This window comes from Mustela lutreola, chromosome 3, assembly GCF_030435805.1.
Source record: "Mustela lutreola isolate mMusLut2 chromosome 3, mMusLut2.pri, whole genome shotgun sequence".
NCBI lineage: Eukaryota > Metazoa > Chordata > Mammalia > Carnivora > Mustelidae > Mustela > Mustela lutreola.
In genome coordinates this window covers 192895395-192919058 of record NC_081292.1, presented here as the reverse complement: position 1 = coordinate 192919058, position 23664 = coordinate 192895395, and the positions used below count along the sequence as shown (strand labels likewise).

The 23664-nt window shown below is 39.9% G+C and overlaps 1 protein-coding gene and 1 long non-coding RNA gene across 4 annotated transcripts in view; one reads left to right on the top strand and one right to left on the bottom strand.

Annotated features, from left to right (window-relative positions):
- The window catches only part of KLF7 (KLF transcription factor 7), a 90528-nt gene that overhangs the window by 47490 nt on the left and 19374 nt on the right, over positions 1 to 23664 (bottom strand). The gene's annotated exons all lie outside the window — the stretch shown is intronic.
- On the top strand, positions 1645 to 8051 carry LOC131827524 (uncharacterized). Its single transcript, XR_009352044.1, has 2 exons — positions 1645 to 1697; positions 6687 to 8051. It is a non-coding gene; the product is annotated as an uncharacterized LOC131827524 (long non-coding RNA).

The window sequence follows — 23664 nt, the reverse complement described above, 5'->3', positions numbered from 1 at the left end:
CTTGTTATTTAGTCCCTGAATTCTTCCGAAGGGTTCATAAGGGTCACATCATTCAAGTTTAATGAAGGGGAACTGGAGGCCCAGAAGGGCTATCTCACACCATCAAGATCCCAGAGGACGTTCAATGATAAAATGGCCTCTTGCTCCACAACCCAAGTCAGCAGGTGAGATGCTCCAAGCATTGCTAGGAGTTCCATGTAACCAAGAATCACAGAGTCTTCTAACCAAAACAAGACTTCCCATAGTCCAACTTAATTTTTAAATAGACTTGAGCAAGTCTCAAAAATCAATTTTCTGACTTGCTCAAAAGGACAAACCATACCCGCCCCAGCTACGAGGTGACCTCAGTCACAGTCAGCCAAGAGCAAGCCCTGCCTTGGATTCCCTAACCAGCGGGAATGGATACTGTTCTAAAGAATGCCTCTCACAGCACCTCTGATATGCAAGACAAAACTCCCATTGTTTACAGCCAGTTATTCAAAATACAATTGCTACCTGGTTTGTGGCAAGGAGCAGATGTAAGTCCAGTTACAATGGTTTAGCATCTCTATGTGATAAAAATAAGTTCAAACACAGCTATCTGACTTGCTAAAGATAGGACCCAATATATTTCAACATAAAGCCTTCACCTGGTAAAGAAATAGAGAAAAAGAATTGAAAAGTTCAGCCATGGTAGTCTTTGTAACATGGTGGAAGTGCTCTTAAGGCAAAAGTGGGTATTTAAGTTTATACTTGAAAAGCTCTCCTCACTTAAGAATCCTGCTTTTCCAGAACCTTGTATAAAACCACGGTGCTAACTTGCACCATCAGCTCAATTTGCTCTGGCTTCTGGGCTTCAACAAAGAAACACTGATGGCAAATTTAGAAAGAGACTAGCTCCTTCTTTACTGCCTCCCTAGTAGAGCATCTTTGATTTCAACCAGTGCTTGGATCTTGGGCTTTTATTCTGTTAAGAATATATTTTAATGATATACCTAGTTGTGTTGGATCTGTTAAAGATTGTAGTTTGGGGACATTTCAAAAGGTTGTTTTTGTCTTCTCTTTCTTATCCCATTTATTCTCCCATAAATTTCTCCATTAGGAGATGCACTAGCAATGGGGCTTACAATTTCCCAGATATAGAATCATAGAACCATGGAGCTTCAGAGCTGTTTGTCTAGATTTTATGTAGATGGTGCTTCTCGAACATGTTCACATGTCAGCATTTTACCTGTTTTTCTCAGACTGCATGTGATAGCCATTCCATGCTCACTACTTTGATAAGATTCTAGCTGCCTACCTAGGGTTAGCATTTAACCTCGAGGCCAGAATCCATTGATGGTCACCGCCTTTGGTATCCTCTGCCAGCTTGCCCTTCCTGGCTACCAAACCCCACCTGTATCCTTATGACATCAAGGGCCCACCTCCTCCCATCCTGCTTGTCTCACTCCACTCCTGTTCTCTGAATAACTCAAACTCTACATGCCAAGTTCTTTCCTATTTGCCAAAGTATCCAACACCACCTTATATACTTTGACCTTCAAAATCTTTAAATTATTGCTTATATTCTTCCACTGGTTATATATTTGTCTTATGTCTTCTGCTTATTTTTTGTTGTTATTTTTTATTGAGGTATAATTGACCTATAAAATTATATTCATTTCCGGTGTACGACATAATGATTCCATATTTGTATACACTTCGAAAGGATCACCACAGTAAGTCTCGTTACCAGAAGACTGGTTTTTAATCAGCCTTATGATAAAACTCTGCATTAAGAATAAGAAAAACAGATTTTTAACTATGAATCAACTTTGGGTTACATCTTTGACATTTAATAGCATAAACCAATGAATGATTCTAATCTTCATTCAACACTCATGGCATATGTTTTTGTTCAACTACTGTGTCCACAGCAAAGTGAAAAGTTTTCTGTGTGTTGGAAGGAGACCATATTAATAGATCCATGTGATGTAAGTGCAGGATAAATAATTAGAAGCCTAAAATGACATGGATTTACAAAGCAAAGTGATACCAAATAAAATACTATAAAGTATGTTGATAAATTCTTAGGGGATGAGTGGGAAAGGAGGTCTACACTCTATAATATGAAGGCATTCATCAAGGAAAGCTCATTGGAAAAGTCAGTTTTGATTCTATTTTATGTATTGATTAAATAACAGCTCTGGCTGAGTAGCTTCCCACCACTTTATATACGAAACCAATACTACTGAATTCTTAGGTTTAGAAATTTACATTATCCTCAGTTGCCCCTTTCTGAATTCCATGGCTCAAAAATTTTCCCTTTCCTTTTTCCATCTCATTGCTAGAAATTGTCATTTACTTCTCTCCAATACTGAAACCCTCGGGCTTAGCTCCAGTCAATTCACTTCTGAATGACGAGATCTTACTCCTAAAACCTCCATTAAAGCTTCCTTTCCTTTTTAAAACCCTCACCTACCAAGCACAGTACCTGGCACCCAACAGATACATATATCTATCAAACAAAGATAAAATCAACTTTATATTATTCCTTTGATTACTTTAACTCCTCCATTCCATGAAAATCATCTCCTGACTCCCTAATCTGGATGATGCGGAGGCTAGCAATCTTAGAAATGACCACTAATAAATGTCTTCTGGAACACAACTGTAATCCTTCTTTAGCTTTGTCCAACCAGATTTTTGAGACATGGATATGTTTCAGGTAAAAATCAGCTGAATCCTGGGTTATAAGTTGTCCTTGAGGCAGTTCCCTGCCTCACACGCAAAGACTATTTCACAACCTAGTCACCACTGTCTTTCAATAGTTTTTGTATGTCATGTCTTCTTACATACTTTCTAGCTCAAAGATTTGAAAGCCACTGAGAAATTGTTGTGATGGTTAAGAAGCTTAGATCTCTTCATATTCAGAGTTCTGGGAAACAGATTCTAAACACATTTACATACTTTTCTGGTAAGGTTAAAAAATAATCTACCCAGTATGTCCTAGTTTAAATCCCAGGAGCACACAGGTCACAATAATGATCTAAAGATAGAGACAATCTACTAAAATGTGGAAAATGCTGGACCACATAAGAGCAGCTATCACTTGCAACCCTAATACAGAGCATTCTTATTCTATCTGAGAAAGAGAGGTATGAGTACCCATCAGAATGGACTGGATAGACCTATGAAATCATTTCGAAATGATTTTTGTCTTGAGAAATCCACTTCTTATAATATTCTACTTAGATGAGAAGATTTTGTGAACCAGAAACTCATCAGAAGTGGTGGAAATTAAAATGTCAAGAATGAAGAGAATTTTCATGTTAGATTATTTCTAAGCCAAAGAGAAAGTTTCCCCCAATGTTTTTCTTTAATGAATACAAAGGACTTCCTTAAGAAATGCCTATAATGTTTAATTAAAATCTGAGGTATTTACTTATAGATATTAATACATACATGCAGAGAGGTATATATAGAAATAAATGTGTCTATCTATCTATGAGTATATATACATATATTTCCTAGCTCTGTCTTTACAAAAAGTCTACAGGAGAGACACCCCAATAGCAGTAAGCACACCTAATATACAGATCTTGGTTTCTTATGTCATTATACAAAGGATAATGGTAATAAAAGGATAAAGGGAAACCAGGGCACCTTGGAGAAATAGTTGATTCGAAGTCTGGTTCAAAGAAAATATGAGTCTAGAATATCTTCTGGTACTAGAAGGTAAAAAGTGTTCATAAAGAGATAGAGCTATGTCAAAAAAAAAAAAAAAAAAAAACCTCAGAAGCCAATTTGAAGGAGCCCTTAATAACCAAATCTGGACAATATGAGCAACAGAAATGAATAGTGATGATGGGATTTTAATACATGGAATAAAGTTAATATCTATAAATCCATGGTGATATAAATAAATATTGAATCAATAAACAAATGGAGATGGTTAGCTTCTCCTTACAGTGAAATTATAATTAATAAATATAGAAGGGATAATGGAAATAGAAAATCACCATTAGGCAAACAAAAAATAACAATGACTACAGGCAAGAAACACCAATGGATGCTAAAATTAGTACAGGAGCATATAATGAAAAACAAGATATTTGACTAGTCTCAAACCATCCCTCTCAGCAAAATATTAGTTAACTACAAAGACAAAAATAATAATTTTACAGTGAAGAAGCCTAGCATGCACCACTTTAGATATATGATCAAAGTTAGTAGCACCCATAATAAGGTATACTGATATCATGTAACCTGGTATGAAGGCTGAAAAGGGGACAAAATTATTCTACACCATTCCTGTCCAAAATACATAACCTCAATGTAATCATGAGAAAACAGAACCATCCAAATGGAGGGCCATTGTACAAAATAACGGGCTATTATTCTTTAAAAATATCAAGATCATGGGGGCAACAGGGTGGCACAGTCAGTTAAACATCTGACTCTTGGTTTCAGCTCAGGTCATAACCTCAGGATCATGAGATCAAGCCCTACACTGGGCTCCGTGCTCAGTGTGGAGTCTGCCTGAGATTCTCTCTCCTTCTCCTTCTGTCCCTCCTACTTGTGTACTCACTCTCTCTCTCTCTCTCTCCCTAAAAATAAATAAATCTTTGAAAACAAATACCAAGATCATGTATAACAAAGGAGATTGTACAGAAGACATTAAAAAGCTTTCCCATATCAGAGGAGACTAAGGAGATATGATAACTAAATGCAACTGATTTTGAAGAGAAAAAAGACATTGATGGAAAAAATAATTTAATACAAATAAAGTGTACAGATTAATTAATAGTGTTGTGTCAATATTAATTTCCTGGTTCTGATCATTGTATTATGGTCACATAACATTAAGGGAAACTGGGCAAAGTGTATACAGGAACTCTATGTACAATTTTTGCAACTTTTTTGTAAGTCCAAATAATTTTGAGAGAGAGAGAGAGAAGAAAAAGAAGAAGAAACAACCATTAGCAAAATAGGAGTGTCTCCAGATTGTATATTTGCATGTAAAATTCAACTATTTGTTTATGTACGAGAACCAGAGATTTACTCTGTCCCAATGACACTCTAACCAGCAAACTCCAAGTCAGGAGTCCATGGATGTCAATTTAATTACATAAACTACGCCTTGCCAATACTTCTTCACCTTGGAGATACAAGGCTTCCCTCGACCTGACCTAACAATACAACTTAAGACTTGAGGGATCAGCCACTGGAGCAACCTCCATCCCCTCAAACATCCACTACAGTCAACAACAGAAAGGAAATGTGCCCAACTGCAAAGTGATTTTCTTACTATTTATAAGGTACATAAGAGCTTTGTGAAGACTCTCCAACATCTCAACTTTGAATGTGGCTTATTCTCCTAGTTACCTAAGAAGTTTTCACTTGAAATTGGTTTTGAAATTATCATCCTACAATCTTTTTTAATACTCTCTCTATTTTGTTCATATTACTTCTTGGAACATGCTTATTAAAAGTGACAATATGGGATGCCTGGGTGGCTCAGCTGGTTAAGCGTCTGCTTTTGGCTCAGGTCATGATCCCAGAGTCGGGGGATCGAGTCCCACGTTGGCCTCCATGCTCAGCAGAGAGCCTGCTTCTCCCTCCACTTGGACTCTCCCTGCTTGTGCTCTCTCTCTCCCTCTTTGACAAATTTATTTATTTTATTTATTTATAAAATCTTTTAAAAAATATTTAAAAACTCAAAAAAAAAGTGATAATCTAAGACCTAGTTAGAAAATTAAAAATACTCAATCCTCTTACTGCCATGCCTACTACTTCTGTGACAGGCTCCAAAGGCAGAAATTGACAGAGAACAGGATAACCCAAGTCTCGTAGCACAAATTAAGATCACCAAAATCCCCCACATTGTTGGCAAGAGGTAGTTACTTTCATGGGATCAAAAAATAACAAGAAATTTGGCCATATATGGGCATGATGATGCCAAGTTTACCAAATGGTTTTCATTAAACTTGTTCTTCTCTCTTCATAAATTAGATTAAATGTGCCATTCACGACTGCAAACATCTCTAGTCACTTTTGCCATTTCCCCCACAACTCTCTCCTAAAGGTTTCCTTTACCTATTTTTCTACTCTTTACTTTCCCTCACATTCATATGCTTCACACAATCTTTCAATTTCCCTCCCACTAATCATTGTTTCATTTAGAGTTCAACATAAAGTCTATTTGCTTTAGGAAGTCTAGGAAAAAAATGGAGTTAAGAAAATATGCTGACTGCCAAGTGTTGAAAGACACACCACCTCAATCCTGGACACAACTAAACAGTGTCTCCAAAACGAATCTATCAGTCCATAGATGGGTGGTATGCCTGGTTTATTAAGATTATAATCTCCTTGTGGTTTTAGTAGCATTTTCCTAATAACTAGTGATGTTGAGCATCTTTTCATGTACCTGTTCACCTACTCAAGTCCTTTGCTCATTTTTTAACTGGGTCATTTGTTTCCTTGCTATTGAGTTATGAGTTCTTTATGCATCTGGGGAATTAACTCCTTATCAGATACACCGTTGGCAACTACTCCCCCCCACCACCAGTTTTCTTTTCACTTTGTTGATGATTCTTTTGCTTTTTAGTTTGACGTAGTCCCACTTGTTTATTTTTTATTTTGTTGCTTCTGCTCTAGGTGTCATATCCCTAAAAATCATTACCAAGACCCAGGTCAAGGAGTTTAATTCCTATGTTTCCTTCTAGAATGGTCATCACCAAAAGACAAGAGATATCAAATGCTGGCATGGATGCAAAGAAAAGGGAACCCTTGTGCACTGCTGGTGGATTGTAAATTGGTGCAGCCACTATAAAAAACAGTACGGAGGAGCCTCAAAAAATTAAAAATAGAACTACCATATGATCCAGCAATTCCATTTCTGGGAATATATCCAAAGGAAACAAAAACACTAAGTCAAAAAGATATCTGCACCCCCATGTTCATAGCAGCATTATTTATAATAGCTGAGGCATGGAAACAATCTAAGTGTCCACTATTAGATGAATGGATAAAGTTGTAGAATGCATATACAATGGAATATTATTTAGCCATTAAAAAAAGACAAGGAAACCCTACCATTTGTGACAACATGGGTGGACCATAAAAGAATTATGCTTAGTGAAATAAGTCAGACAGAGGAAGCAATATGTTGTATGATCTCACTTACATGTGGAATATAAAAACAAACAAAAACAAAAAGAAACTCATAGAAAAAGTGATCAAACTTGTTACCAGAGGTGGCGGAGGGGTGGGAGGAGAGGATATTGGAAAAGGTGGTTTTAAGGTTTTAAGATACATAAGAACTAGAAATAAAATGTACAACATGATGACTACAGCTAACACTGCTGTGTGATAATAAGAAAAGTTGTTAAGAGAGTACATCCTAAAGATTCTCATCATAAGGACAATTTTTTCTTGTTTTTTTTTTTTCTTTCTTCTTATTTTATCTATATGAGAAGATGGATGTTGGGTGAACCTCTTGTGGTAATTGTTTCACAATATATGTAAGTCAAACCACCATGGTGTACACCCTAAATTTACATAGTGATATATACCAATTATTTCTCAATAAGAAGAAAAAAAATTTAACAAATTTTTAAAAATGACAATCTTCTTAAAAACGATGATCATACTCCTTATGCACATGGGTACTCAAACAATAAAAATAATCTTTTAGAACAAAATTTCTACCTCTGCTATCTCAGATGGCAAAGACGCTTCAGTGTTAAAAGTGGTGTAAAGTTGTAAGAGTTAGAACTTTCCAAAAGAATGAGCAATAGCCCCCATCCATAACCACCTCACAACTCCCATGCACAACCCTCACCATATCTACATCCATGTCCACATGGGCACACTCTAGTCCAGTCTCAATGTCATCCCTTTACAAACCAAGTGTTTAGAACATAAAAAGTTCTTGTTTTCATTTCTGTCTTTTAATCTGAACATAAGAAAAGTCATTTGTCCAATATTTTTGCCATCACTCATTACTGTGTCATGATGATTGATTACTTGGCATCTTTGGATCCATGAATACTCAAGTTGATGAATCAATAAAGAAAAAAGAAATTGCATTTTGTGAATGTTTTTTTTTCTGGAATAATATAGAGTCAATGAAATAAAAAGCCACCTACTACTACCTATGTTTATACTCAATTAGTCACCTGTGGTCCTTTTAACCAGCTACTTTTAATCCCTATCATTCTACCTATATTATTTACCTAAAATATCCAAGAGTTAAAATGGGAAAATATAAAGCAAATTGGGGAAAGAATATAAATACAAAAATAAGAAGAAATATAGTTTAACACAATAGAAACTTGCAAAGTCATGTCCTTTTGAGATCAGACCTGGACCTAATGATGATGATGATGATGATGACAAAGATGACAGTGATGACGGTGATTGCTTCTAGCAAGGAAGGGGTGAACTCTAGTTCCCAGAAAGAATGCAGACCAAGGTAATTGCACAAGCAGGTGACTGCACTTGGCTGCCTATGGGAGCCCCTTCCTGACATTTATTATGTGTGGTTTTATCACGTGCTATTAACCATGGTGCCACCATCCCGAGAGAGCATGAAGTACAGAAACAGGGAGATGAATCCCTTACTTTCCTCCTGGGATTGGCCCAATGCTTAATTACTTTTTTGTAGTTTGAAATCTTCGCACACATCCCAGAATGGAAATACAAAGTGACACAAAACAAGCTACTGGATAACAGGAAAATCTGAGCTTCCTTTTAAGTGATCTAAAATACGCCAATTTTTTTCTAACGCCTTATTAGATATCTGTATACTGCACACTTTTTAACAAAATCTTTATTCCTCTGACTCCGGAAACCAACTCTGTAGGATTGCAAAGACTGGTATTTATGAGAATTCTGTGATTTTTTTCCCCCTTTTAAAGATGATATGATGCAATGGCTCTGATACATTTCTAGTCTTTTAAAATTAGGTCAGAGTTGAAAGATGGGAAAGGAAGCAGACAGCATGGTCAGAGAGTTCTAGTGCCATTTTTCTCAGGAGTGAGAGAAGAGGTAAGCAGCAGCAAGGTTATGATTAATAAGTTCAGTTAAGTCCATGGGAGAACCGCAGACACCAAGTAGCTGAACTTTATTGCCCATCTTCCTGAGTTTCAACATTTCAAAGTGAGTTTGAGGAGGAGAATATAATACTAACTCATGGCAGAGTCTCTTTAGAGCCAGTGACAAGAATAAACTATGTAAGTGTCAAAAAATGAGTCCTTTTAAACAAATATTTACTTTTTCTTGACTTTCATTGCCAAGAAATATTAGAGTGGAAGGCTAGGACAGAATGATTTTGTCTAGAAAATACAGGTAAGTAATTATATAGGATAAGAAGTGAGAATCTATTTCTTCTTGCATGTTTCAGCTATTAGGCTAAAAAAATAAAAATACCCCAATCCCACATCAATAGCACACCCCAGAGGTGCAACAGCATTACGCATCACTGCCAGCACTGCCCAACTCCACAAAAATAACCCCAGGACTGTAACCCACGTCAGATCGTATGCCTTCCCTCTGTTTCTCACATCAAATGGTTGCTGGGGATGAAACCAAATTAAATATTTCCCTCTCGTCCTTTGTAAATTATGAGAGACAATGCTGTGAAAATTAATTGAATTCTAAACAAACATGAAAGTTAGGAAATTTCTCCCAAAACCTCTTCAGCATCTCTCCTCTCTGAACTATTTTTAACATTCAAAGAAAATATTTGTTTGTATATTTTTCTTTGGGGAGGCAAGGGGAGGAAGGAGAGAAGATGAAAGGCCTGGGAGTGGGCGCTGTCTTTGAAATAAGCGGCCTCAAATACCCCTTTCATCTTCCAAGGGCTCCTTACATACCGCGCATAAAAGAAATCCCCAAACCAACTCCAATCTAAATTAAATATTGAGGTGCATTCTACAATCACGGAGCCTCTGCAGAGCTGGGTCCCAGGTTTCAAGCTCCTTGAAGAAAGGCACTGGTGTCCCCCATACCTCCAACAACTTGAAAAAGCACTTCCTCCTTCAGAAAGCCTGTGATCCTCAAAATTAAGTGTCCATCAGGAACAGGATGGCCCGTGCCCTGAGATGGCTTCTTACCTCGGTTCAGGGTTGTTTCCCCAGATGCTACCTGTTACAGCATACCAATTCCGAGTCTGTCATATTAGCCTCTACCCACAACGGCTGCGCCTACCCTCCATCAGCCCTTTAGAAGGGTCCCTCACGATTACCAGGCCGCTGGACTAGAACTAAATTCCAACTTGGGAGCGCTCCTGTACAGCGGAATCACATGGGATGCTTGGGTCTGTTATCATACCAACCCTCTACTTGGTTTGACACACACTGAAGAAAACCCCACGTTACATTATAGCTTGAAAATTAGTTTCAAGAGATGCCCGTGCTTTGGTCATTATGCTTTCACGGAGGAAATGAAATTCACGCCTTAAGAGTCAATGAAAAGAAATCACCCTACACTGGAACAAAGCCCTAGATGCGGGCTTCCAATGAGGTCTGAGGAAGAAACAAATACAGAAGAGGCACTCCCAAAGGAAAACCCATCATCATACATGAGAGTGCCAACCAGTCCTTGCTCAGGAAGGGAGGCACGCTATCCCCACACCTCCTGAAAGCCCAAGGCCTTGGGAGAAGGCCTCCCCTCTGAGAAGTGATGGCTTCCCAAGAACAACAATGGCCCTGACAGTTTTTCAGCTCCACCATTAATTTTCCATAAAGAGCAGTTTTCTCGATGAGCGCTTGTGTCAGGCAGGGCCTGATGCTTCAGAAACCTGTAATTATTCTTGGCTCCCCACCCCCCACAGCCTCTGCACCTGTGTCAGTTCAAGGCACCAGCTGGTCATGTCTTGCCTCCTGCCTCTTAAGGGGGTGGGGTGGGGGTGGGGGGTACGAGAGCCTTCATTGAAAACCCAAACTCACATTACTTGTCTCTTCTTCCAAAATGCAAAAACAAAACAAAAAATTTAAACTCACCAGTCTCATCCCTTCCCCCAACGGGTCTTGCCAAAAGAAACAAATAAACATTAATTGGCTAGAGAGCCTTCATTCAAACCAGAATTACTGAAAAACACAGTTAACAGGGAAAGGTCTGACAAGGGGTTATTAATCCTGTTTTACAACCCACTCTTACTCAACCCCCGCCTGCTCCCGTTAACTTTGCACACACATGCACACACCCTCCCCAAACTCCAGGGGCCCCTTTGCACTGAGTGGCCAAGATGGGAACATGCCGAACCCATTACATCATCTCCCCTGCCTCTCCCAAATCACTTGCACAGGCTGACTCAGGCTACTGGGAAGTTTTTTTTTTTTTTAAAGCAAAACTCATTTCATTGACTTTCTTCTGGAATACTGCTATATCCTTCTCAGTTGGATTAATTAAATACACTTTTCCCCTAACCCCCCATACAAATACATACATGACTGCTTCTTTTACCCCAAAGCACAGCTGCACACATGTACAATGTACAGACACATGTGTGTGTGTGTGTCTCTCTCTCTCTCTCACACACACACACACTCCAAGTGTGAATTTCCCAAAACCAACAGGTTCAAATCCCTTGGGGATTCGCAATTCGGTGGCTGGTGATCATAGAGGATATTTTCAAATCCAAGAGAGTTTTCAGAAACTCCCACTGTGGAAAGGTAAAGCTGATGTGGGAGCACTCACTAGGAGGGATATTTGCTCTACTCCTCAGACTGTGTAAAACGGCAGCCCAAAATACAATGAAACCAAGCCCTAAACTGCTTTTCCTGCCATGGATGGTTGTACATTTACTTAATTTGAGGTACTTAGAATCAACTTCCCCAAATATTTAAGGCGACTGTGTATGTTCCATTGTGCTGCTGATTCCAGGTAAGGAAACAGAGCGCCCTGTGCGCAAGAAGGGATAGAAGACAAGGGGTTAGGAGTATTGGCCTTGGAGCCACACTGCCTGGATCCAAAATTAGGTGACACTATTTACCAGCTTGCAATGCTGTTGGGCAAGTTACTTAACCCCTCTGTGCCTCAGCTTCCTCACCTGTCATATAAGAGTGTGTGAGAGTCCAATCATTTGATACATGTCAAGTGCTTATAATAGCACCTAAAACCCATACTATGTCTCCTGTGGCTGTTACCTAGCTAGTGTTAATTCACTGCACTTCCAAGAAGACAGTAAATATAATCAAATGTAACAATGACACAGAAAGGGAAGATTAAAAAAAATACCAAATAATTATCAAAGTAAAATAAACCCATTGTATATAATAGGGGACTCTGGCTGGGTGACATATCTCACTGAGGGTTCAGTTTTCTCTTCTCCCAGGCAAATGGACTGGACTTCTAAGAACTTACTAGTCCAGAGTTCTACGTTGCTGTGAAATAACAATAGAAGGTAGAGACCAAAAGTGAGAATGGCTCATTTAGAACAGGCTCAAAGGAATGAACACAGGCTCGGCTGCCCAGTCGTGTGGTGAGAGGAAGGAGGTTGGAGACTCTAGAAGATGGTTCTTGGCCAGGACACAGTGGAACTAATTCTCTGGTTCCCCAAGGAGATCAGCCTCACCAGCATCTAAACATAAACTTCACTGGAATGGAGGTTCCTCGGACACCTGGAATACTACTGAATCATGGCCTGTCTCAAGGACTTATCGAATGAGTGAATGAATCAATGAATCAATGGAAAAACTCCTAAACAAGGTGGTCAAAAGTCAACAGTGGTCACAATCCTGGGCAGGCAAGAGTACCAGAGTATGATGAAAGCCAAAAATTCTTCCTTCTTAAAATAAAGGACATCAGAAACAAAGTATATGCATTTATTACCAACATTTCTTGCAGGATATAGCAGTATTTTAAGATCCAACTATAGGTGATATTTACTTGTCTCCTTGGTGTTTTCGTTTGAGTAAAGAAATCTTTAAATGTTTACTGTCTGGGATACATCCAGTATTCTCAACTTAGAGGCACATTTAAGTTCTTAAAATGCTATAGGGCAACCCTGGGAATATGTACCGGGGTAGAAAGTAAAAACCATTTCCTCACCTAAGAGAGTATCTCCCTCTCTTCTGCTATGTCCTTTTTTTCTCATCTGACCTCCAGAAACCACCAGGAAGAGAAGCGATGAAGACAAATAGATAAGATGCAATTTTCAACTCTCATTCTTTATGGATGAAAAGAACCTGACCTAGGAATCAGGCTTGATCTCCACTTTCCCCACACTGTCTCTACCCTCTCCACTAACTAAACTACTGAACCTGAACAGGGTGTTCACTTTCTTCTCTGCAAAATGAGTGAACCATACTCCCATAGACCACTTCTAGCTCAAACTACTTGCTGACACCCCTTCCGTAGCCTGCCATCACACATACTCCTTGCCGTGGCCCATTCCTCTCCATTCCCTTTAAGATTCTACAGGATCTGGCCCTGTTCTCCTCATCTCTGAGCCCTCTCTCACTCACACAAACAGACCAGGCTCATACCTTTCTCAGAGCCACAGTGCCACTGTTCCACAGGTCATTGCATACCTGCTTCCTTTTAAATCTGTTACGTTTGGGCTTAATTGCCACCTATTCAGCATCCTTCTTTGATCTGCCTAAAGTAGCCCAAACAGCCTCTTTGCTCTCCATCACTCTACCTTGTTTTATTTGCTTTTCACGAAGCCCTGGAAAGATCCAAATTATTTATTTGCATGTTTATTCTCTATCTTTCTCTACTGGGATGGAGGTACCAAGAGAGTAGAGAGTTAGTCTCATGTGTCAAGGAATCTAGTATAATACCTGGAAAAGACACCCAAAACATACTAGCCGAATGAATGAACAAGTGAACCAGCCAAGCCATTAATTGATCTTGGAATTCCAAGGAAGACTAGCTGGTCTATCCTAAATCTGTCCTACAATGTCTACTTTATTGGGACGAAGGCTTCATCATCATTTCTCCTCCTCAGCTCAACGTTCAGCACTGAGATGTCACTCCCTGATGCGCATTCATCAAAAGGGAGTAAAATGGAGCCTCTTCTCAAGACAAAGAGATCAATCTTGGGTCCTTAAATCTGCCCATTTCAAACAGATGCCAAAAGGACATTTCTTCCCAGCAGTCCAAGTTGCATCATATGCTCCAAGTGTCACTCTCGCTCAGATGAACAAAACCCACCCCTCGCCTGGCCTCTGCACCAGGTGCTTATTAACTGGTGCCTTGAGGGAATAGACTAAAGGTCGAGGCTCAATCCACTTTATATCATGTATTCCCATTTCTATCACCTGAAAAGGCCTCCCTAAGAAAGGCAACTCTGGCCACTGGTCTCCAAAGCACATTAGTGGTCACATCAGTTTGGTCCCCAACACTAGCATCCGTATTACCAGCAGTCCTTAAAAGAAGAGGTTCATTCAAATCTAGCAGTCATCAAGAACTTGTGTTTTCTGTCACCCTAAATAGTGTCACACACCACTTACATAGGTGAGGTCCCCAGAAATTCCCGTTTGGGCACATTCTGGTGACTTTCCCACAAATTCCTTAACACAGAAGAATTTCATTCCTCTCCATTCCCTTTAAGAATTTTACATAAAAAGATATCTCTACTGAGAGGTGCTATTTATTTCGGGATCATTATTTCACAGATACGGAGCCCTCAAACACTAAACCTGGAAGTGAGCCAAAATCCAATTAAGAGGGTATGGTGTTTGAACTAGGCAAGAACTAAGGGTGAGAATGTTGAATATAGCTGTACAGGGTTTGTGTGTGTGCATGCACACGTGTGTCACTGACAATGAAATGTAGATTCTTTTTCATGTATTTCCGAATGCCTTTCTCTAAACCTATCATTGTTCCCAGAGCCACAAAGCTGGTCCTTTTCTTGTTCATTATGTTAGGCAATAGGAATCTTTCACTGCTGGCTGGACAAAGGTGGGGGGAAATGAAGAGAATGTTTTCCATCATGGAAAGAAAAGTATAACTGTGCTTGGCCCATTTTGGAGCCGCATAACAATGTTGCAGGTTTCAAATGAACAATTCAACCCAACTTGACAGGGAAGAATCGAGTGCTGGGGCCTTGACATTTGGATTCCAGTAGCTCGGGCCCCTTGCTTAACCTCAGGTGGCTCAGCTGATATCGGGTGACACGCACTCTCAGGCACACCAGATCCTCACTGCAGAAGAGACACTAATTTGAATCATCACTGCCATCCCCTCTCCCCATTGTTCCTGTCTGAACCAATTTCCATACAGTTTCAAAGAAATCATCAGCCCATGCAAAGGGGAAATCCCAAAGGAACAAGAACTACATTAGCAGCATAAGGGGGGAAATCTAATTTCCAATCCAGTTGCTTTGTTGTTTCAACCTCTAAGGAAGGTTCCTACATATGCACAACATAAATTAAGTTTTAAAACACCACCGTGATTCAAAATTAACAAAAACTCTCATGGGGGAAAAGGTGGTTCTTGGTACAAATCTCCTTATACAATGAGGGTCAACTCTACCCAGAGCTTGTGGGTGGTCTGTGTCTTTGAGATCTCAATCATCTCAACCAACAAAATATTTTAGAACAGGATATATTCACTGAAACCAACAGACTTGATGGTAAATGAATTCTCAGTCAAAGCAGTACCCACATTAAGAATTCTCAAACTACCTTGTTGACAGAACTCACCAAGACGTATTCTAAACACTGAGATGGTCCAAATTAAGGATTCCTTTTTGGCATGACAGGCTATGCCAATACAATTTCCTAGTACCCTACTTGCTGGAATAAAATTCATGGCAAGACACCAGTGTGACTACATCATTAATTAACTTGAACCACATACCGGAACATTGCTGCTAATAAAACTCCCCTATAAAGAAAACATGTTTTCTCTACTGAGAATCCTGGAATGTGGGCCCCAGCAGAGACACTGCCTTAATTAAGAAGATACTTTGATGTTGCTTCTCTACCTGAAATTTGGTCATATTTGGCTGGATCTTCAATAACTTGAGTTCTTGAATGTGCTTTTTGGAAAAAGAAAATGAAAATGACATCCACACTATCAGGATGTACAAACAACTATGTGAATGAAAGGATCACTTTCAATAAAGTAGGGGTGCTTTATCTATGCAGTCCTTAAAAGCACAATCTGAGCTCTCAACCCACAATCCACTGAATCAGAGATCTATAGAAACCTTCCATTTTCTCTAGAAAACAGGCTGACAGAATCAGGAACAGAGTCATAACTATAGCAGCCAGATGAAACAGGAACTTTTCTAATCCAATCCACATGAAATGACATCTATTTTTTTATAGAGAATGCCTATATAACTTCTGAAAATGCTTATCAACATTGATCATGTAACCTTGGAGTCCCCAGGTGAGTCCCCTGGGTGAGACCACCCAGGCAGCACAGACTAAAATCCCTATCCTATTTATGGGGAGCCTAACCTAGTAAAGAAAACTGGGTTTTCCACAGTTCTGTAGCCATACTATCAATAAGGCCAGAAACAGAACCAGAAGTTTCTTGGTGACTTTCTGGCTTTTTCTGGTCCAACTCTAAACCCTCTACCAGGACCCAAAACATTCTAGAAATTCAATGAACCATCATCCCTCAGTAACCCTGAAGGAATAGGATCCTTGACCAAGGTTCAGATCTCCCCAAACTGGAGACACAACACTTTATCACAAGCTTCTCAACTACATATCTCTGTGTAATTTCTCCCCAGTAAGACTGGAAGAAGAGCCTTGGTTTTGACACCACCCTTTATTAAGAGATTCCCGAGGTTTCTCTGATGGCTCTATATCTTGCTTGGATTGTTACAAGTAAATAGGATTTCAATCATTCCAACCCATCCATATCAAGTGTCATTGTTGAGAAAGAAAGAAATGAAACTAGTATCATTTTTTTTGAGAATTGAGAGAACTTATCATAATTGTTTACTGAGGACCTAATTTTATTTGTTTATTCGATAATATCAAATAAATAAAAACTAGAAGTCATACATTTTTTAAAGGGGAATTCAAGCCTGTTATCCAACATTTAATAGAAAACATCCTAATTGTAATAAATATAAAAATACAAATTTAAGTAAACCAGATTCAATATTTGTCTCACCCAGTGTCCTTCGGTACAGTGGTTCTTGGACCATTTTTTAACACCATCATTATCAATCACTCTTCTCTTTTGTTCAAGAGTCAAACAGAAAACACAGCTTTAAAAAGGACATGAAAGGAATAGAAGCAGCAAGAAGAGGAGAAAAAATAGCAGCAGTGGAAAATAGATGAACAGCAAGCACCTCATTCCTATGTAAAAATCCTGGACGCCAATAGCTCTTATCAGGTTACACATCTCTAACCAAGGGAATCCATCAAACTTTGGACATATCAGCTCAAGGGCAAAACTGGCATTTGGCCCTGTTCCCTACATGAAACCTGAACATTAATTTTAAAGTGGGTTTTGTTTACAATCATCTGGTAGTGACAAACTAGAAAAGAAGATGGTCAGTGGGTGAAGAACATTACTGTGATTCAGAAATGTGTGCTGGTAGAAAACCATCTTTGTTTAAAAAAAATCAGGTTAATTTAATATTATATTGGGATCCCATACCTAATCAATCTGATTGGTTCCTTCAACTTTGGGATTTTTTAAAAAAATAAATACAGAAGGTCAAAGGCAGTGCACTGTCATGGAGAGAGTATAGACCAAAGTTGGGAAGACTTTAACCAGCTCGTCCTCTGTAATTACCTTTGGCCTTCCTCAAGTCAGCTCCTCTTTGGTCTTTGGCTTCTCATGATCAAATCTTGCTTGCCTAAGGGAAACAAGGCATGAGGAAGATGGGATATACTACTCTGATCCCTCTGTCTGTAGGGGTGCCATGTGTCCAACTATCTCAATTTCAGACTCTGGACTGCAGTTTCTGCCCTGTCTCTTAGAATAAAAGGTCCCATGATACAAGGCCACATGGTTGCCCTTGAGGTGCTGAAGTAGATACGTGTTGTTTCTACAGATGCTTTCCTCCAGAAGTTAACAATGCCCTTTCTGTTAAATCTAGGTCAAGATTCACAAACTCAAATACCTACAGGGACCTAGAGGATCACACCCCTTAGAAAATTGGCAAGGAATAGGACTATAGGGACGGGTAGGAACTATGGTGAACATTCCCCCCAGTTTTCCATCCAATCCCTTATTTAAGGAGAAACCCAGCTTTCAGCAGTCTTCTACTCAGCCACTCTTGCCTGGCACCACTCAGCCTAAATCTCTGCTCTTAACAAGAATCCTGTCACAAGAATGGAAATCTGCAGAGGCGGCACCATGAAATGTCATGCAGGAGACAGTAAGAACTATGACAAATCTCTAAGAGCCTGGAGGTCTGGCACCAAGTTGTAAACTTCCCTTGGGTTAACACACAGCGTTTGGCATAATCAGCTGCTTAATAAATACTTCTTAAATGACTGTTTTAAAATCTTAATTAAGAGCCACTATTACCTCTCACTGTGTGCTCTTCTCTGGAGTGACTTGATCAGACTGGTAGATTGTCCAACAGGATAATGACCAAGGAGAAAGAACTCTTCTAGGATAAGCAGGTTACACCCACTAGAACTTTGCTGGCCTTTCACGGAGAAGGTAGTATATCTTCTATTTCTTTTAAATAAATTTAACAGTTATTTACTGAGCTTGCCACTTTATACCAAATGCTTTGCTAGAGACTTCAGGGAATCCTGGAGTTCAATATCTGCTGGCAAAGGGCCCATGGTATAGTAGGAAAAGAGGGATAGAAATGCAAACAATTAAAGATAACAAGGTATATGAGCGTCTAATAAATAAACAAAGTGTTATGGCAATATAAGGAAGGAACAATTCACTCTCCTGGAGAGGTCAGTGAAGGCCATACGAAGAAATCACACTTGAGCTAGACCTTGCAAAATGAGTGAGCTTTTGTCAAGTAGAGAAAGGGAGCAATGGCATTCTAGAAAGCACATAGGACATGAGCAATAGTGCAGACACAGGAAAGCACCCCTGTGTATTTGGAAAAGGATGAGCAGTCTAGGGGTTCCGATGCATGGGGTACATGTGATAGGGCAGCAAGAAATGCATCTCCAGGGCCTAGAAAATGCCAAATATTTCTGGCTGATAATGCTCTGGCCTCAGGGCCTTCCCTCTCCCTTGTCACCCCTGTTGGCTCTGGCTTCAGCCTTTATACTTACAAATAGCAGCGGCTGTTTCTCTAGCTGCTCGGTAGTTCAGGGAAAGACTAAGAGCTCAAAAGACAGCAGTGAAGCCCAGTGGTCATATTAATGTTGCCCAGTAATATTCCTGAACCTAAATGATTGAAACGATCATCTAAGGCACTTTCCTTTTCAGATTTATACTCCTAATTTAAAGCACACATATAACACTCCTTAAAATGAGAAAAAAAGAAGACAGAAATAAATATTACACCCCCCCAATCTTAGTTTAAAAAAAAAAAGCTACTGAATCAAGCACAGATTTAATTCAGCCCTGAGTATCCTGGAGGCCAAGGCAAAAAGGTCCACAACATGTTAAGAAATTCTCATCATCAAGTAAAAGAAACATCAGTTCGTCGGAGATCACTTGATCTGTGCACACCAGGTTTAAAGCAACAGAAGAGGACAAGAAAATGTGAAAAATGAGGAAGAAAGAACAAAGGAATAAAGGGGATAATTTAAAAACATATCTCCTACCACCTTTTTTTTTTTTTAAAGACGTAAAATTCCCTCATTAAAAACCATCAAATGTTTTGGTGGTGAGGGGGACCAAAGGTTCAGTGCCTGGATATGCTTTTCTCCTTTGTAGTCTCTCTCTGTTGATGTTTTTCTGGCTTTCTAAGCAAAGAGGAAACCTCACCCATTCCTGTAGACATGCATTTATGACCACATTCTCCTGGCCAGTAACCCTCTGTGGCTCCTTGAGGCACTTCTCAAGGGTGGAGCATCAGCAACTGGATCTGTTTCTGAAGCTACTTCTCCTACCTCTCAGGTTGAACACTGGCGAGCTCCGTGAGGGCTTCAGGGCAGAGCTAACTCATTAAGTACAAAATGTGCAGGCACATTTGACCTTTGGAAATCCAGCCCTGGTTGGAAGCTTCCAGATTCAAAACAAAAGCTCCAGGGCTGGATAAAGAGTTGGAGGAAGCGCTCTGTGAGTGCTGGGCCCATCCCCCACATATCCCCCAGTGACTGAGAGGCTCATAAAATCAATAGAGCAGCATTATTAACTTTGCAATATCATAAGAGAAGGAAGGCTTCATTCTCTGCCCGGGTAGAGAGAGAAGACAGGGAGAAAAGGGCTGGCTTCAAGGAAAAGGATGCTTCATTAAAGTCTTAACTCTGGGGAGGCAGCTGCCATGTTAGTTCAACGGATGAATCTGGTGTTGACGGCCTCCCATAACAATGTTGCCCTTGGTCAGGAGTTAGAGTGAAAGAAAGTACAGCCGGACAAAGCAAGGTCTGCATGGCAAAGAGTTTCTGTGTGGTACCAACTTTTACAAGGTAATGCCAGGGGACTAACCAAAGATAACATTGTAAATACATCATTCAGATGTGACAGTCTTTCATCTGCCGTCCCAGATTTTAAAGCATCCCATTGTTGCTAATTTTTCACTCAGTTTTCCTGGGTTACCTACAAGTACCAAAATAAACATGTTAAGTGTTTCCACCAAAAGAAAATACAGAGCTATTGTTATACCTGAATGGAAATGAAAGCACCAACTCTATACTCGTGTCACCTCTAATTTGCTGAGGACTCCCACTCAGCTGGGAGACCACTGCCCACTCACAGGTCAAACGCCCCAGTTCCACTGCTTCCACCACTGAGTCAGTGTCACCAACAAACCCTGTGCACACCCAATGACCAGGGAGGGGTTCATTTCATCTTTCCCTTAATACCACATACACGTTAGTCTCTCCTTTATCCTGCCACCATCCCTCAACAGTGATAGTAACTAGCATTGCCAGGCTGCAAATTGGCAGACATTAAAGGTAAACTAAATTTGCAGTTATAGCTTCATTCCAAAGTCCTTCGTCCAATCATACAGATCAAGCAAATATCTTATCTTTGTAGAGTCATTATTGCCTTCAGCTTCTCCATCTAGATAGTAGGTTAAGTATCCCCTATTGCAAATCATACCTACATCAATTCAATCCACTGGCTGCTAAAGAAGTATCACACTTGTCAGAAAGCTTTTTCCTTTTAACCACATACCAAGCCAAAATCAGACAAATACAGCTTGATACATTTATTGATACTATTCACATCACTTAACAGGGACAATGACAACTTGCCAATCACTCCTGGGGAAGAACCTGAGGAAAGAAATGCTCATAATATATATATTTAAAAAAAAAAAAAAAAAACTGTCACCAACTGCTGACCATAAGCTACCTCTTGAGTTTATGAATACAGACTTTGTTACAAAGGATGTGCAAAAAGATATCATAAAGGCCTCCGCTGATACGCGTAGTCATAATCTCTTGCCTGCTGCTATTTGCTATGTAACATGGAAAGACTCTTAACTCTTCCTTTCCTTTACTTCCCTCATTTTCTTATCTGTGTAAAGAATAACATAAATGTATTAAAAAAGAAGGTTACAAACAAAACCTTTAACCAGTAATACACTTACTCAATGTCAACAATATCTCTAGAATATGGAATGTAAGGACTTCTTTACTTAGCAAGACTAAAACTCCAGCCACAGACATAGCAGGGAAGTTAGAAACCCAAGAGACTTGTAGTAAATGAAATAAAAGTATCTAAAGGTTCTAAGTTTTGTCAACCCCAAATGTCTGTTCCATTTTAGATTCCTTTTGAGTGGTAACTGTAAACTTCCAGGAAAACATTTTGAGAACATTTGGGGGAAGTATATAAAAGAGCTGTGAGATGAACAGGAAAATTCCTTGACTATTTCTGATGCGACTGAGAAAGTCACTAAAGAAATATTCTCTCTTGGCATCCTGTTCTTTTCCTTATATCCCGTCATGATATATACTTCTGGGTGTATTTATCTTCTGGGCCCACTGCTAGACTCTAAACTCCACAAGAGCAGGGACAATGTCTACCTGGGTCACTACTGTATCCTGAGCACCTAGTTCAGTGCTTAGCACATAGAAAGCCCTCAGAAAATAGGAAGGGAAAGAGAAAGAGAGGGAGGAATTGAATGTATGAATTAAAAAGAACCAGGAGAGTGATGCCATCAAGAAAGCGTCATGGGTTGTTCTTGACTTCACTCCTGTCATAAGAGGAGCAACTAACAACTACTGATAAACAAGACACCACTGAGAAACTCCTAAAGAAAGAGAACCCCCCCACCACCAAAAAAAATCACAAAAGAAAAATGAAGCGCCTCTACAAAATTAAGCACTCTCTACTTCGTTCCCAATAATCTCAAAGGTTTACTATGTCCCAGTATGATTATCCTAATATGTTCATCCCCCGTTAATGGATGACATACTCTGATCATCAAGGCCAGTTGACTTCAGGGACTAGGGCTGAGTTCTGTTCTGATGTGAAATAGCCAAGAAAAGGCAGGTGGACAGATGGACAGGTCAGGGACAAAGTAGTCCCCATAGCCAGAGCGTTTTAGAGACATGGGCTTCTTCTGTTCTATTCTCTCCACCTATACCACTCTTCCATTAAGACTTCTGCTCTGTATAGTCCTCAATTTCTTCCCATTTTCAGTTACAGGTGAGGTTGGTAGAATTCAAAACCCACTAGAACCAAATACACTTTGGGTCACTCCCCTTCCCTCACTACTCCCAGTCTCTCTCTGGCAGGGGCTTCCTACGTACCAGGGCCAAGGATAGGGGACCCTTGCTCCTTTTCCCTGAGTCAGACAAACCAATGTAAAACCATCTCTGAGACCTCCTGTCTTCTCTCCTGCACCCTGAGCCCTTCCCCTTGCTTTGTGAGGCTCCTTCCTCCCCTCCTCTAGAGGCATGCTGCTCCCTCTTCGTCAGACTTCATTTTGGGTAGGGGGAAGCCCTTCCCTTGCACTTTGTTTCCCTGAGGGCTCTCCTCCCCCAGAAATAACTGCTTTTCAGAATATTCTAGAAGCAAAGCTTCTCTTTCCTTTTACTTCCTTTATTCACTCCTGCTCAGGTAAGAAAGTAACTGGTGATTGAAAGGAAAGGTAAGGTAAGGAAAGGGGAAAGTAGGGGGAAAGGAAAGGAAAGGAGAAGAGAAGAGAAGAGAAGGAGGAGGAGGAGGGGGGAGGGGGAGGAGGAGGGGAGGGGGAGAAGGAGAAGGAGAAAGAGAAAGAAAGGAAAAACAGTGCAGTGCTCACTCACCTCTGTTCAACCTGACCCCTTCCTGGAGGGCTTGATTCTATCAGATGCCATGTGGGAAGCACCTTGGGAACAGGTAGGCCTGGGGAATCCTGGTGAACTGCTGTTTGGTGGACCACACACCTTCCTGGATGGGTCCGCCCCTAAGCTAGCAGGATGTGGGGACAGGGTAAATACTGGGAAGCCAGAATGAAATGGCCCTTCCCAACTGGGTCTGAATCCAATTTTATCAATGATAAACCTGATATTTAACCTCTCTTTCTCTATGGTTCTTGTATCTATTTTCTAAAATAGGTTAGGGAGGGGAGAAGCAGACTTCATTTACTGATTGCATGAAAGAACAGCAATTGTGCTATAATTATAGGTAATTTTTAACATTATCACTTGGCATCAGGGAAATACAAATCAAAACCACAATGAGATATCACCT